The sequence below is a fragment of the Symphalangus syndactylus genome, chromosome X, assembly GCF_028878055.3.
Source record: "Symphalangus syndactylus isolate Jambi chromosome X, NHGRI_mSymSyn1-v2.1_pri, whole genome shotgun sequence".
Classification (NCBI taxonomy): Eukaryota; Metazoa; Chordata; class Mammalia; order Primates; family Hylobatidae; genus Symphalangus; species Symphalangus syndactylus.
The window spans coordinates 61,483,838-61,501,373 of NC_072447.2; the positions used below are offsets into that span (position 1 = coordinate 61,483,838).

Here is a 17,536-nt window from a genome sequence, read left to right on the forward strand (position 1 = left end):
GACTAAGGATAGCCTCCAACTATCAGAAACTGAGGCTTTCAGTACATCCCAACATCCCAAAAGGGATAGAATCCTGTGAACAACCACGTAAGTGAGCTTGGAAGTATTTCCCCAGTTCAGCCTTCAGATGAGGCCACAACCCCTGGATGACACCTTGATTGTAGCCCTATGAGAGACTCTGAAACAGAGGACCCAGCTAAGCCATACCCAGATTCTTAACCTACAGAAACCATGAGATGTGTGTGTTTTTAAGGCCATCAAGTTTGTGGTAATTTATAATACAGCAATAGATAACTAATACATGGTCTGTAGATGTTAAATGACATCTGAATTCAATTTTTGTCAATGAGATGTCTGCTGCTGGTCTTATTCCTCTCCCTTGCATAAAACTTGTTCCTGCATGGAAGTGTTTAAGAATTTCTCCTCATCTTTGGACTATAAGACTGTAACCTTTATCTGCAAAACAGAGAGAGATTTTAAAAAAGATTGTAACCAAATTTGGTCATTGCAAGGGTTCCTGTGGTGATTAATTATTTTTAGCAGCTTTGTGGGGGAGGATCAGTGATGTAGTGATCACCTTTTACTGTACATCATAATCTTCTGTGGAGTTGAGATGGAAGAGGGGGGGATGTGGAGGGTTCATCCCCATGGCCTAGGGGAGAGAGGGAGGCAGCTCCCTGCAGGGTGTCTGGGGGGAGATCCGAGTGGCAGCAGCCACCAGCCATAGTCAGGGAGATGCTATCCCCCACCCCAGCACGGATCCTTCCCTCTCCATTGATTCTTTACAGATGTCAGCTGATTCTCACCAGCACTCCCTTTCCCCCTTCCTCTGGGGATGTGCCAATTTCTCCTCTATCCTGATTTAGGTATAGAAAAACCCTTTTTTCTTTGGAACTTAGGGACTGACAGGGTAGTAGGGCCACCACAGTCTCCAGGGTCCTTCCAGCTCTCCCTCCTCCCTTCAAAGATGAATAAAATGGCCCCAGAAGGCAAGTGACTCACCCAGACCTCTCAGGTTGGCAGTGACAGCACTAGACTGGAGCCAGGTCTCCTGACTGTGTCTTCTATCTTCACCCACCACAGCTGAGATAAATTTTCCCACTCAGAGTTCCCGTTGAGATTCTGTAAACCGAGGAGGATGATGAGTGAGCCAGGCCCTGGCTGACAGCTCCCTCCTTTCAGACCTGCCTGTGGATGCTGTTGGCTCTGGAAGGGTTCATCCTCTCAGGGCTCAGGGTCATGCAGTCAGTAAGCCTGTATATATTCTGAAACTCTGTTGCTTTAGTTTCGTTTATTATATAAATAATTATATTCCTAATATTAAGTTATGCATTATGAATAAATACAAAGAAGAAAGTAAAAATGACCTCTAACTCTGCCATCTCCTAAATATAAATTCTATCAACAATTTGATTTATTTGCTTCCATATATTTTTTTCTGGGTATGTGCTTTGGTGCTTATGTTTGCAAGTGATCAGTATATTCATATGTGCACTTTTAGTTTAAATTAAAACTGGAATCACGTTGTTTGGTTACCTTGTTTTTTTACGTTGTATTTTAACTTTAATATTTTACCATGGCAGCATAAATTTTTCTAAACAATTGTAACAGCTGCAAATAGCGTATCTTTGAATATATCATAATTTATATAACCAATATGCTGTTAATAAATATTTATGAAAGTTGGTTTTGGTTTTAACTGTTATGAACATCACCGTGGTAAAATTCCTACATTTAAATCTTTGTGCACATACATGATTATTTTCTACAGATATAGTTTTAGAAATTGTACTCTTGGGTCAGGGTGTAAGGACAGGTGTTAATAATAAATGGGCTGGACGCTGTGGCTACGCCTGTAATCTCAGCACTTTGGGAGGCAGAGGTGGGTGGATCAGTTGAGGTCAGGAGTTGCAGACCAGCCTGGTCAACATGGTGAAACCATGTCTCTACTAAAAATGCAAAAATTAGCTGGGTGTGGCGGCACACACCTATAATCCCAGCTACTTGAGAGGCTGAGGCTGGAGAATCTCTGGAACCCAGGAGGCAGAGGTTGCAGTGAGCTCAGATTGCACCACTGCACTCCAGCCTGGGCGACAGAGCAAGACTCTTGTCTCAATAAATAAATAAAAATACAAAAATTAGCCAGGCATGGTGGCACGCGCTTATAATCCCAGCTACTTCGGAGGCTGAGACAGTAGAATCACTGGCACCAGGGAGGCGGAGGTTGCAGTGAGCTGAGATCGTGCCACTGCACTCCAGCCTGGGCGACAGAACGAGACTCTGCCTCAAAAATAAATAAAAATACAAAAATTAGCTGGGCATGGTGGCACACACCTGTAATCCCAGCTACTCCAGAGGCTGAGGCATGAGAATTGCTGGAACCTGGGAGGTGGAGGTTGCAGTAAGCTGTGTCACTGCACTCCAGCCTGGGCGACAGAGCGAAACTGTGTCTCAAATAATAATAATAATAATCATAATAATAAATGAATTGGGAGAGGACAATTGCACACTTAGTCCCAAAGAGAAATCTGCCTTTTTCCAAGTGCCACATGATCAAATCAGTCACACATATGCAGCTTGTGATCACAGAGGCATGGAGTTCTCTGGCTTCCCATGGGGTACAGCCTCTTGCCCAGCGGAAGTGTGGAGATTTCCAGCCTACTTAATCTGAGCAATACAACCTTGACTTCACAGACCTACATCCCTTCCCAAGAAAGTCAGGAAATAACCACGTTTCTCATGAGTTATCGTTAATTCATGTATTTGTTTGTTGCACCCGTTGCAGTTCAGCAGCTTTTGTGAGCTTTTAAGAATCCCTGTAGTAAAATGTACAAGTATAGCTCCATAAAAATTAGATCAGAGAAAATATAGAAAAAATATAAGGACCAGAATTGATTTGGGCTGTAGGCATTTGGGCCCTAGGGTTCTGCAGAGTAAAATTAAACTGCAAGTTTCCTTCTGAGCTTCCTATCAGACATAGCTGGAAAGAAAATGCAGTTATTTGTAGGATTTACCTTGGCCTCAGGGAGAAAAATGACTACAAGGGTGAAGAAAAATTTTTCCAGGGTAAAAATTTCCTGATAATTGAATGTAAACCATCTCCCACCCCTCTTATTTTTGAGACAGAGTCCTGCTCTGTTGTCCAGGCTGGAGTGCAGTGGCTCCATCTTGGCTCACTGCAAACTCCGCCTCCCAGGCTCAAGCCATTCTCCAGCCTCAGCCTCCTGAGTAGCCGGGATTACAGGCACGTGCTACCATGCCTGGCTAATTTTTGTACTATTTATTTATTTATTGGAGACAGAGTCTCGCTCTGTCACCCAGGCTGGAGTGCAGTGGCACCATTTCAGCTCACTGCAAACTCCACCTCCTGGGCTCAAGAGATTCTCCAGCCTCAACCTCCCAAGTAGCTGGGATTACCTGCATGCACCACCACACTCAGCTAATTTTTGTATTTTTTTGTAGAGACAGGGTTTCACCATGTTGGCCAGGCTGGTCTTGAACTTCTGACCTCAAGTGATCCACTGGCCTTGGCCTCCCAAAGTGCAGGGATTACAGGCGTGAGCCACTGTGCTCGGCTCCAAAACCCCTTTTTGATCTCATTATGGATTATAGGTGAGGTGACCTTATACTTTATCATCCAAATTCAGAAACTTTGGAAAGTGAAAGAGGCATCATTAATAATCATGCTGGAACAGCAGGTGTAAACTGGACAGGTGTTCAACCTAATGATAAATGCGCAATAGAGTTTGCCATGGCCATCTTCTGGAGCAGTGGTTCTTTCAGTGTGTTCCCTGGACCACCAGCAACAGCATCTGAGATATTGTTAGAGATGCAAATTCTTGGACCCTATGCCAGACCTACTGAATATCTAACTTTTGGGTGTGAGGCTCAGCAGTCTGTGTGCTGACAAGCCCTCTGGGTGATTCTGATACACGCTCAATGTTGAGAACCACTGATTTAGAGCTGTCTTCCAAATAAATCAAAGGCACAGGGCCAGTGCAGAACTCAGCCCCTCGGGTTCTTCATGTGCACACCTCTCTAATTATCTTGTTTTATCTAGGTACAAACTATCCTACATTTTTATATTCCTCTGAAGCCTTTTGACACTTCTTATGCCTTAAATAGTTCAAAATTAAAGGAATATTGGATCATACAATATGTGTTTTCAGTCTGGACTTAAAACTCTGTGTGATGGCCCAGCTTGTGGTCGGTTCCTCAAAAAAAAAAAAAAAAAAGTCTCTATTTTTAACACATTATCCTGAAGTACAAAATACAATGGTAACGTGGAATTTATTCTTTCAAGATACAAAAGTTAGTTTGTGTTTATTTCCTATATATAGAATCCCTTAGTGGTGATCCACTAGTTCAAGTAAAAAGTCCATGCTTTTCCCATGATTGTAGTCCAGCATTTGTCCTTAGTTTTTATTTATTTATTTATTTATTATTACTTTTGCCTCGCTCTGTCACCCAGGCTGGAGTGCAGTAGCATGATCTGGGCTCACTGCAACCTCCACATCCCGGGTTTCTAACCTCCTGATTCTCGTGCCTCAGCCTCCCGAGTAACTGGGATTACAGGTGTGTGCTAACATGCCTGGCTAATTTTTGTATTTTTGGTAGAGATGGGGTTTCGCCATGTTGGCCAGGCTGATCTCTATCTCCTGACCTCACGTTTTCCAACCACCTTGGCCTCCCAAAGTGCTGGGATTACAGGCCTGAGCTACTGCGCCCAGTCTGTCCTTAGATTTTTAAACTTATTTTGCTTCCCTAACATGAGACATAGACTCCTGTCCTTTTGCATAGAGCTATTTGCACTTCCATGATGTCAGATACTTTATTTTTTTATTTTATTTTATTTTTTATTTTATTTTATTTTTTACCCGCATGCTTTTGCACTTTGCCTCACATGTCTCACTTTCCATGTTAAGCTTCCCCAACACTGGCAGGCAAACCTACTTCCCCATGGAGAATTTATCTTTCCCTCTTTTGTGCTCTCCATGTTTCCTACATGTACTTAAGCCTTGGAATTTTTTGTTTTAATCATCTTAGTAAACTTTTTTTTTTTTTTTTGAGACAGAGTCTCACTCTATCGCCCAGGCTGGAGTGTAGTAGCATGATCTTGGCTCACTGCAACCTCTGCCTCCCAGGTTCCGGCTATTCTCCAGCCTCAGCCTCTGAAGTAGCTGGGATTATAGGCATGTGCCACCATGCCTGGCTAATTTTTGTAGTTTTGTATTTTTAGTAGAGATGGGGTTTTGCCATGTTGGCCAGGCTGGTCTCGAACTCCTGGCCTCAAGTGATCCACCTGCCTTGGCCTCCCAAAGTGCTGGGATTACAGGTGTGAGCCACCATTGACTTCTATTTAGGAAGTCAATCTCGTGTTTTCTGGGAGAGCTTGATGCCTTTGAAATGCCCTGAAGGTGTATTTGTCAGTGTTCTCCAGAGACACAGAGCCAATACGGTATATAGATATAAGAGGGGATTTATTATGGGAATTTGCTCACACCATTATGGAAGCCAAGAAGTCCCCACCATCTTCTTTCTGCAGGCTGGAGAACTAGAAAAGCTGAAGCTGATAATATAATTCAGTTTGAGTCTGAAGGCCTGAGAACCAGGGGAGTTGATGGTACAACTATCAGTCCCAGGCCAAAGGCTTGAAAAATGGGGTATGGGGTGAGGGGATGGTGTTGGTGTAAGCCCTGGAATCTGAAGGCCCAAGAACCAATAGCCTCAATGTCTGAGGGCAGGAGAAGATGGATGTCCACAGCTCAAGCAGAGAGGGTGAATTTGCCCTTCCTCCATTTTTTTTTGTTCTATTCAGTCCCTCAGTGGATTAGATGATGCCTGCCCACACTGGTGAGGACAAATCTTTACACAGTCTGCTGATTCAAATGTTAATGTTTTCTGGAAACACCCTCACAGTCACACCTGGCAATAATGTTTTACCAGCTATCTGGGCATCTTAGCCCAGTTGAGTTGATATAAAATTAACCGTCACAGAAGGTAACTCATCTTGAAAGTTGTAAACTCCCTTAACTCACTTCTTCTCTAAAAGAGGGTTTATAACTTCGATTTTTCTCTATCTTGAATTGGAATGTCTACGACTGTTATTATATGTCTGCCCAACCATTGTATGTTCAGTGTTTTGGGGGAAGATAACCTGTCTCTTCTGTTTTCACAGGTCCACATACAGAAAGAGAGGAATTATGCCTCAGAAGCTGTACTTAATGGATGACACCCAGGAGCCTCATCTGCACCTGGACCTAATATGGTGATAAAATTTTAGGTTTGGAGCTGATACTGTAATGAGGTGAGCCTTTTGGGACCTTGGAATGGGGTGAATGTATTTTGCATGTGAGAGGAATATAAAGCATTGGCGGTCAGAGGGAAGACTCTGGTGGACACACACTAAGGTGATCCATAGTGAGTCACACAATCTTGTATAATTTCCTCTCCTTGGGTGCAGGTAGAATCTCTGTGACTTGTTTCTAACAAATAGAATATGGCAAAGGTGATGGGATATCACTCCCTTGATCAGGTTATATTACAGTCAAAGATGATATGATGTAACTCCCATGATTTCATTACATTATCTAACACTCTGCTTTAGTAGACTGGCACAAGAGATTCTCCTTACTGGCTTAATGAGGTAAGCATCTATATTGAGGAAACCCACATGGCAAGAAACTGCAGGCAGCCTCTAGAAACCATGGGTGGCCTCTTCGATTTGAAGGTAGCTTCTAGCTGACAACCAGTAAGAAGCCAGGGCCCTCAGTCACGTAGCTGCAAGAAAATAAAATCTGCCAATGATGTGAATGATCTTGGAAGTGGATTCTTCCCCAGTCAAGTTTCCAGATGAAAATATAGCCTGGCTGACACCTTGTGAGATCCTGAACAGAGGACTTAGTTAAGCTATGTGTGAACTTTTGACACACAGAAACTGTGAAATAATAAAAGTGTGTTGTCTTAAGCTACTAAGTTCATGGGAATTTGTTATGCAGCAATGAAAAACTAATAGGATATCTCATGCTCTATTTCATTGTTTCACATTTTCCTCTATGTCTACCGTATAAAGCTCCATTGTGTATCTGGGCTTCTGATTATTTTGTGTACTGCATATGTGGACAATATGCATATTTTCATTTTTCATTCAGTTGCTTCTGTTCCATGAAATAGTTCTTAACTACTCTAGTGTATTTTTTCACTTGTTTGATTCCCCAGTCTGCAAATTCTTCAAACTAGAGAGTTTTAAACCATATGGTATTTGACGCTTTTGTCCTCTTATTTTAAGTAAATCCTTGGTAATAAGGGATATTTTACTTTTCATTACTGCAGCGCTAAGGACATAGAACCTATTTAGAATATTGAAGGTATTAAATATATGGAGGTAGTCAGAGGAGAATATTTTGTGTTATTTTTAAAATGTCTGGTGAGAGAAACTCAAAGGAACATAAATTATACCTGAAAAAACAATGGCTTTAAAGCCAAAATTATTAGGCTTTCTACAATAATCCCCTCCAATATAATGGAAATCTAGTAAAAACAATTGTTTAAAAACAAGTGGCAGAGTGTATCTGCTTTTGGAGTGCAAAAAAATATGTTCCCTGAATTCAGATATGGAAGATTGAGAGTAATTTTCAGCACAGTGGACACTTAATTTATTCTTGAGCCCATATAAATTTTGTATTAGTGGAAATAGGCATGAAAATTAAGCTTTCTGGAGAAGAACGTGAAGTTAAGATTGGAATCGCAAATAAACTGGATTTTAAAGGCAATTGCATGAATAATTTGTGGAATGCAAAATCACCTACACAGTCATTTTAAAGACTGACGACTCTTGATCTCTTCATTTATGTATGTTATTGATTCTGTAGGACAAGGGACTTACAGATGAGTTTTTCAACCCAAGAGTAAATTCTTTGCAATGGACATTGTGGCAATAATCTCAATGATGAAAGGTGCAACACAGGTTAAATGGAAAATTGAAAGTGGAAAAAATGCCAAATCAATTTTTAGGAATCCAATGCTTATGTTCTCTAGAATAACTAAAAATCATAACATGTAGGAGTAAAAATATAAAGGTGAAAGAAGAGAGGCTTTTACACAGGACAGAGCTAACATCTAGTATATCAGGCTCACCAAAAAAGGGAAAATAAATGCATTTAATCAGATTATGTTCAATATCTAAAATTCATGGTGGAATATGAAAATGGCGTAATTTACTCATTCTATAAATATTTTGTGAAAACTTAGGACTATGTCACATATTCTGTCAGAACATCACTGTTTCCCATTCTGGGCAAGGATGATATATGAATTATGGTAATTCTAAGCTGCTATACCAAACAGACTCCAAGATAAATACTTAAATAAGTAGAATTGTGTTGCTCTTTTATGTACTTCTTTTATTTATTTTTTATTTATTTTTATTATTATTATACTTTAAGTTTTAGGATACATGTGCACAACGTGCAGGTTTGTTACATATGTATACATGTGCCATGTTGGTGTGCTGCACCAATTAACTTGTCATTTAGCATTAGGTATATCTCCTAATGCTATCCCTCCACCCTCCCCCCACCTCACAACAGTCCCGGAGTGTGATGTTCCCCTTCCTGTGTCCATGTGTTCTCATTGTTCAATTCCCACCTATGAGTGAGAACATATGGTGTTTGGTTTTTTGTCCTTGCGATAGTGTACTGAGAATGATGGTTTCCAGCTTCATCCATGTCCCTACAAAGGACATGAACTCATCATTTTTTATGGCTGCATAGTATTCCATGGTGTATATGTGCCACATTTTCTTAATCCAGTCTATCACTGTTGGACGTTTGAGTTGGTTCAAGACCCATAATTTTCAGATTCACCAAAGTTGAAATGAAGGAAAAAATGTTAAGGGCAGCCAGAGAGAAAGGTCGGGTTACCCACAAAGGGAAGCCCATCGGACTAACAGCTGATCTCTCGGCAGAAACTCTACAAGCCAAAAGAGAGTGGGGGCCAATATTCAACATTCTTAAAGAAAAGAATTTTCAACCCAGAATTTCGTATGTACTTCTTTTAATAATACTTGCTTCTTGTGTTCCTTCAGGGACCCAAATTTCTTCCAAGACATCAGCCCTCCATTCTTTTTTTCCCTTTATAGCATATTTTTATTTATCACATAAATTCACCATTTTCAAGCATACACTTCACTATGTTGTGCAACTATCACCACTATCTAATTCCAGAAAATATCCATCATCTCAAAGGGAAACCCCAAACCTATTAGAAGTTAGTCTCACATGTACACATATGTTTATTGCAGCACTGTTCACAACAGCAAAGACTTGGAACCAACCCAGATGCCCATCAATGATAGACTGGATAAAGAAAATGTGGCACATATACACCATGGAATACTATGCAGCCATAAAAAAGGATGAGTTCATGCCCTTTGCAGGGACGTGGATAAAGCTGGAAACCATCATTCTCAGCAAACTAACACAGGAACAGAAAACCAAACATTGCATGTTCTCACTCATAAGTGGGAATTGAACAATGGGAACACATGGACACAGGGAGTGGAACATCACACACTGGGGACTATGGGGGGGTGGGGTGCTAGGGGAGGGATAGCATTAGGAGAAATAACTAATGTAGACGACGGGTTGATGGGTGCAGCAAACCACCATGGCATGTGTATACATATGTAACAAACCTGCACGTTCTGCACATGTATCCCAGAACTTAAAGTATAATAAAAAAAGAAATATTAAAGAAATAAAAATTAAAAATATATATATACTTAACTGATATTGAAATACCCTTGAATTCCTGAAATACAATGCTCTTTGCCATAGTGTATTACCCTTTTTTGTTGTTGCAATTATTAATAACAGTGCTGGGTTTTTATTTAGAATATTCATTCATATGTATAAGTAAGATTGGTCTATAGTTCTGGTTTTTTTCTTTTGTTTTGAGACAGAGTCTCGCTCTGTTGCCCAGGCTGGAGTGCAGTGGCATGATCTCGGCTCACTGCAACTCCACCTCCTGGGTTCAAGCTGGGATTACAAGCATGCACCACCATGCTGGGTTAATTTTTTTTTTTTTTTTTGAGATGGAGTCTCACTCTGTCGCCCAGGCTGGAGTGCAATGGTGCGATCTCAGCTCACTGCAAGCTCTGCCTCCTGGGTTCATGCCATTCTCCTGCCTCAGCCTCCTGAGTAGCTGGGACTACAGGCGCCCACCACTATGCCCAGCTAGTTTTTTTATATTTTTAGTAGAGACGGGGTTTCACTGTGTTAGCCAGGATGGTCTCCATCTCCTGATCTCTTGATCCGCCTGCCTCGGCCTCCCAAAGTGCTGGGATTACAGGTGTGAGCCACCACGCCCCACCTGGGCTAATTTTTGTATTTTTAGTAGAGACGGGGTTTTGCCATGTTGTCCAGGCTGGTCTCGAACTCCTGACCTCAGGTGATCTACCCATCTTGGCCTCCCAAAGTGCTGGGATTACAGGTGTGAGCTACTGTGCCTGGCCTATAGTTTTGTTTTGTCTTGTGTTTATCAGGTTTTCATATTAATGCTGCACTGGCTATATGAAATGATTGGTGAGTTTTTTTTAATTGGGATACTTTAAATAACATTGGAATTATCCTTCGTGCAACCCTAGTACTTTTTAAATTATAGATTTAAAAAATCACTTTACATTCTCTTCTTTGTAACTGGTCTATTAACATTTTAAATTTCTTCTTGGGTTAGTTTTGGTCATTTATGTTTTTCTAGAAAATTATCCATTTTCTCTAGATTTTCCAATGTGTTGCTATATCATTGCATGCAGCATTTCAAAGTGAATCTTTCTACCTTCATCTTATTTTACTTCTTGGTAGCATTCTACAAAGTTGAAGATTGTACTTGGGAGTTTTTTTTTTTTGACAGAGTCTGGCTCTGTTGCCCAGGCTGGAGTGCAGTGGCGCGATCTCGGCTCACTGCAAGCTCTGCCTCCGGGGTTCACGCCATTCTCCTGCGTCAGCCTCCCAAGTAGCTGGGACTACAGGTGCCCGCCACCACGCCTGGCTAATTTTTTTTGTATTTTTAGTAGAGACGGGGTTTCACCGTCTTAGCCAGGATGGTCTCGATCTCCTGACCTCATGAACCACCTGTCTCGGCCTCCCAAAGTGCTGGGATTACAGGCGTGAGCCACTGTGCCCGGCCCTATATTTGTGAGTTTTGAGTTTCTTGATTTATCTAATGGATGTGATGAATTTATATCTTTAGCGTGACCATGCAGAGAAATGTATGATGGATAGTAATGGAAAATTACAGGAAATCTGAAAATTTAATAAATTGTTTGTTGACAAAAAAAAAGAAGTCTCAATTTTTCCCTGCTTCCACCCCTTGACAACCAGTAATCTACTTTCTGTCTCTGGATTTGCCCTATGGACATTTCATAAACGCGGAATCATGCACTATGTGGCCTTTTGTGTCTAGATTCTTTCACTTAACATGTTTTCAAGGTTCATCCATGTTGTAGCTTGTAACAGTACTTCATTCTTTTTTGTGGCTGAATAATATTCCATTTTATGAATATACCACATTTTGTTTGTCCATTCATCAGGTGATGGATAGCTTCATTTTTCTAGTTTAGTGCTAGGCATTTAAAAATGTTATTTTTTAATTTATAAAGAAAAGAGGTTTATTTTTGCCCATGTATTCTGCAGGCTATACAGGAAGCATGGTGCCAGCATCTGCTTCTGGTGAGGGCCTCCATCACTGTTCCACTCATGGCAGAAAGTGAATGAAAGCAAGTCTGTGCAGAGATCACACAGTGGGAGAGAAAGTGAGAGAGAGAGGAGGAAGTGCCAGACCCTTTTTAACAACCAGCTCTGGTGGCAACTAACAGAGTGAGAACTCACTCATTGTTGCCAGGACAGTACCAAGCCATTCATGAGAGATCCATCTTCATGACCCAAACACCTCCCACTAGGCCCCACCTTTAACACCGGGGATCAAACTTCAACATGAGATTCGGATGGGTCAAATATCCAAACTATAGCATTCTGCCCCTGGCCCCACAAATCTCACATTCTTCTCATGTTGCAAAATATGATCATCCCTTCCCAACAGTTCCCAAGAATCTTAACTCGTTCTACCATCAACTCAAAAGTTCAAAGTTGAAAATCTCATCTGAGACTTAAGGCAAGTTAATTACAGTTGTGAGCCTATAAAATAAAAGTCCAGGCATGTTGGCTCACGCCTGTAATGCCAGCACTTTGGGAGGCCGAGGCAGGAGGATCACCTGAGGTCAGGAGTTCGAGACCAGCCTGGCCAACACGGTGAAACCCTGTCTCTACTAAAAATACAAAAATTTTCTGGGCCTGGTGGTGCACACCTGTAATCCCAGCTACTCAGGAGGCTGAGGCAGGAGAATCGCTTGAACCCGGGAGGCAGAGGTTGCAGTGAGCCAAGATTGGGCCACTGCACTCCAGCCTGGGCGACAGAGCAAGGCTCTGTCTCAAAAAAAAATAATAATAAAATAAAAATAAGAAACAAGTTATTTACTTCCAATATACAATGCTGGTACAGGCATTGGGTAAACATTCCCATTCCAAAAGGGAGAAATGGGTAACAGGCTCCATGCCAGTCCAAAACCCAGCAAAGCAAGCATTAAGTCTTTCTTTAAAAAGTCTTTATAAAATTAGAGACAGGGTTTTTCTCTGTTACCCAGGCTCGTGTGCAGTGGATTAATTGCTGCTGAGTGCAACCTCGTACTCCTAGGCTAGAGTGATCCTCCTGCCTCAGCTTACCAAAATGCTGGGATTACAGGCATAAGCCACCATGCCCAGAGAGCATTAAATAACAGTACCTGGTAGATTATAAGTCCCAGATAAATACACAGCAAATAGTAATTGCCACATAGATATTTATAGTAATGATGATCATCATGATAATCATCATTGTCATATGACTCATATTTCCCTGTGTTCCAATTGGGTGAACAATATATGCTTTCTCCTCCATCCTCTAACTATTCTTTCAGTTATAATTACTCTCTCTTTTACATTTCAGAAGGGGAATTTGGGCTTGAAGTCGCACAGCAGTAAATTCTGAAAAAACTTGACTTCACAGTGAGATGCTTCCTGTTAGAAAAAATTATGATGACCAGATGGAGAAATATCAGGAACATCCAAACAAACCTTGAAGTCATATTTCTTTCATCAAAAAGAAAACATTAAATACAAGAGAGATTATGATTATTACAATGTTGTAAAAGTATTTCAAGTGGTTCCAAACATTGTCCTCTAACAAACAGACCCCATTAATTTGATTCATTTGTAAAGGATTGGAAACAAAATGTAGACTCACAGAATGATAATAGAACCACAAAGAACCTTGGCAAGATTAACTATTGACTATTTTCATGTGTAGTTCATTCTGTAATAAACATGAAAATATTTATGCAGGAGAGAAATTTTAAAATGCAATCCATGGAAATGAAATCCATGTAGAGTGTGTATTCACAAAACTAATAGAGTGCTCTACGGTGCTACAAAGCACTCTGTGAGTGTGGTGAATACACAAAGGCTCCATCCAGAAGGCAACACTCAAGGTCCAACAAAGAATTCACACTGGACAGAAATCTGACAAGTGCAGTGGCTGTAGAAAAGCCTTCACTGGGATTTCACGTTTCGGGAAACACCAGATGATTTATACTGAAGAGAGGCAATGTGAATATGATAGTTAAGTGCAGTGGTGTGCGCCTATAGTCCTAGCTACTTGGGAAGCTGAGGCAAGAGGATCGCTTGAGTCAGGAGTTCAAGACTGCAGTGTGCCATGACATGATCATGCCTGTGAACAGCCACTGCACTCCAGCCTGGGCCACATAGTGAGACCCCATATCTTAAAAAAAGAATATTGTGAATGTGGTACGACATTCAATCAGAAACCAATACTAAATATGCATCAAAAAACTCACAAGGAGAGAAACTTTATGTATGTAATGAATGTGGCGAGGCCTTCAACTGGAAGTCAAACTTCATTACCCACCAGATGATTCATGCTGGAGAGAACCTTAGGATGCAATCTTGTGGGAAATTCTTAACTTCCAAGCCACAACTCTTATGGCAGTCAGCAAGTTCACAATGAAGCCAAGCTATATTTATGTACCGAATGTAGAAGTGCTTTCACCAAAAAATTAAGCCTTCTCACACACCAGAAAACTCATACTGGAGAGAAACTCTGTACTGACTGAGAGAGGACCTTCAGACAGAGGCCAGAGTTGATTATACATCAGAAAATTCATTCTGCAGAAAAGCCTTATTAATGTAGTGTCTGTAGGAAATCTTTTGCTAGGAAATCATGCCTCCAAATGCGTCAGCAAATTCACACAGGAGAGAAACCCTATATATGTTCTTAATGTGGGAAGGCCTTCACCAACAGTTCCACACTGGAGAAATGCTACAAAACTTGCATTTAAGATAAACCCTACAAGTATAGTGACTTTGCTAAGGCTCCATTCAGAAGTCTATTCTCATTATGTGTGGAACTATTTATACTTTCTAGAAAACCTGTTTGTTTTTGAAAAACGATACAGCTTTCTCAAGAATCAGATCTGATTGATTTATGTGGAAAAGCCTTAAGTGGGAAGTTGTTCCTTACTGTACATGTGGGAAATAATTCTCAAGGGAAACTTTAAGAATGCATGGCAGAAAGGGGGGAAATTCCTTTTAAAAATATTTTTTATTTTATTTTTTGGTAGAGAAGGGTCTCCCTATGTTGATCAGGCTGGTCTTGAATGCCTGGGCTAAAGCAATCGTTCTGCCTCGGCCTCCCAAGCACTGGGATTACAGGTGTGAGCCACCATGCCCGGCCAGGAAATTTCTCATTTGCACCAGCCTTATTGATTATCACAATCTTCATGTTGACAATTTAATGCATTAGGAAAGCTTCCTTGTAAAATTTTTCAAAACAGATTTTTAGTAGAAAAGTTTGTGGGAAATTATGTAAATAATAATGCTATATACTGTGGAAAGTTATGCATTTTAAAGTGTGAAGAAAATGAATGATAGGTTCACAATATAGCTCTGAGGGAAACATGCTCTTAAATCCATAATGTTGCAAAGTAAAAGGAGTAACAGGAAGTATAAATGTATTGTTATTTTTAAAATCTAAAGTAACCGTGCATTTCACATTCTCTACTCTAACAACATATTCTAAAATAAAAATCATGACACTAATTTATTCATTTATACATACACAATAGTGTATGTATAGTTTTTAGTAAATGCATGAACATGATCTAATCATAGATACTGGCTTATGTAATATATCTTTTATCCTCCTTGTTTACTTTTCCACCCCCTCTTTCCCATTTCATTGCATCTTCACCCACATCAGCAACCCCCTAGAGATATCCATCTAGTGTGATCTGTTTTATTTTTGTCCCTGTGCTTATAATTATATATACACACATAAATTATCTCTACATACTTATACTTGTATAGGAATTCATTTCTTCTCTGTTTTAGAAAAGTAACATTGTTATTCCCACATCTCTGCATATTCGTTTTTTGCTTAACACCTCTTTTAATGGTATTGAATTTTCCCAACCATTACTCATGTGTCAGTTAGTTACCGGGTAATCAACACAAGAGCTCATAGGCATGTACCTATAAGTGTTCATTCTCACAGATTTACAGTTCAGCTGGGGTTCTGTTCATCCAAGCTAGGCTTGGTTGGGTGGCTCTATTTAAGGTTGTGTTAGCTGTGGCATCTCTACTCTTCAACTCTCTCAGTGTGGGGCTTAAGTTTTAGGGGCAGAGGTTCCCCATGGGAATATTCTTCTCACAGCTATGGCAGAAACATAAGGGCACATGGGAAAACTATGGGGTGACTAATGAGGGTCTGTGGTACGGGTTATGGAGGGATTCTGTGTGGTCAGTGATGAGGAAGTCTGTGGAGTTAATAACTGAGGATCTTTGGGATCAGTGATGGGGTTCTGTATCTCTTAAAGCCTAGACCTAGAGCTGACACACTCACTCTCACATGTTCTTGGCCAAAGTAAGTCACATGTGCAAGTCCAAGTTGAAGAGGCAGGGAAGTATACTCTGCTTATGTGAGGGCAAGGCAAGGATGTAGATGCAGGAAGCGCTGAAAGGTTGGGGCCAATGACTTAATCTATCACAAAACAATGTTTTTTATTTTCTTTTAACAATTTCTCTACTTTTTTTCCACCCAAAAGAATGTTGTCAATAAATATCATAGAGAGAGGGAGTAGAGCATAAGTAGGTGTTTCAGCTCAGGAGCCAGACTTTCTAAAATCCATATGGTAAAAACACACATGCAAGAAAAAGAGGAGAAATGAGAGAGGCTAGCGCTGCCCAACTTTAGATTCTACTACATCCCCCCTATAATTAAAGCAATGGGATACTGACACAGGAATGGGCAGACAGACCATAGACTAGAAATAAAAATTCCAGGCATAGACCCAAGTATGCCTAGAAATTATAGTACTGTGTATGAGAAAAGAGTTCAAGACACTGGGGCAGGCTGGGCACGGTGGCTCACACCTGTAATCCCAGCACTTTGGGACACTGAGGAGGGCAGATCACTTGAGGCCAGGAGTTTGAGACCACCCTGGCTGACATAGCAAAACCCTTTCTCTACTTTTTTAAATTTAAGTTAAAAAAAAGACACCGGGGCAAAGACGTAGTTTTAAATAACTGGATAGCCATTTAGAAAAAAGATTAAATTGGATCTATACCTCGCACAATACATGAGAATTGTAAGAGCCCAGTAATATACCCCAGGTAGACCCCTAACCTTTGTCTTAAACTAAAACTGATAAGTATGTGGTTGGGGAAGAAGTGGGGTTTAGAAGATAAAACAGCCTCTGATTTCTTTCAGCTGGGAACTAGCCTTCTCCTGACAGCTAGGCTTTGATGTTCTGCTGTTGAACATAAACAATTCCCCAGTACAAGAGATAAAAACAGGACCACCCTGTCAGCACAGTGGACCACAGACAAAACAAAAAAGAACTCCAGATGTGCTAACTCTAAGTCTCCCCTTTCTCTACAACTTAGGAAGTGTCTGGCACAGTGTTACCTTTTGCTCAGCAAGTTGCTGATTTAGATCAGGGGCTCCTGCTGTGGAGCAGTTTGAATAAAGCATTTCTTATACTTTTCAGCTCAGTCTCAGATTTGAAAGTTTTTACATAGAACATGCTGTAAATGGATGAGAGATCTAAATGTAAAAATAATGAAATTATACAGGTACTAGAATATAATATACATGAATTCCTTTCTAACAGTTGTGAGGAAAGGCCTTCTAAATGACCCAAATCCAGATACCTCGTAGATTCGATGTAAGAAAAAAACTGAATTAATCCACATAAAGCACTTGGAAGTGGAGCTAGTAAGTGCTCCATGAATAGTACACCTGATCCTTCATGCCAGAGTTTTTGTTTTGTTTGTTTTTTGAGACAGGGTCTTGCTCTGTCACCCAGGCTGGAGTCCAGTGATATGATCATGATTTACTGCAGTCTCGACCTCCAGGGCTCAAGCAA

At 40.6% G+C, this 17,536-nt stretch overlaps 1 protein-coding gene and 1 long non-coding RNA gene across 2 annotated transcripts in view; one reads left to right on the plus strand and one right to left on the minus strand.

Moving 5' to 3' along the window:
• The window catches only part of LOC134735966 (uncharacterized), a 29,400-nt gene extending 22,427 nt beyond the window's left edge, over positions 1–6,973 (plus strand). Inside the window, exon 4 of the long non-coding RNA XR_010119578.1 lies at positions 6,179–6,973. This is a non-coding gene — a long non-coding RNA (uncharacterized lncRNA). The remainder of the gene's footprint in view (positions 1–6,178) is intronic.
• Positions 1–17,536, minus strand: part of ZNF41 (zinc finger protein 41) — a 333,150-nt gene that overhangs the window by 276,384 nt on the left and 39,230 nt on the right. The window lies entirely within an intron of this gene.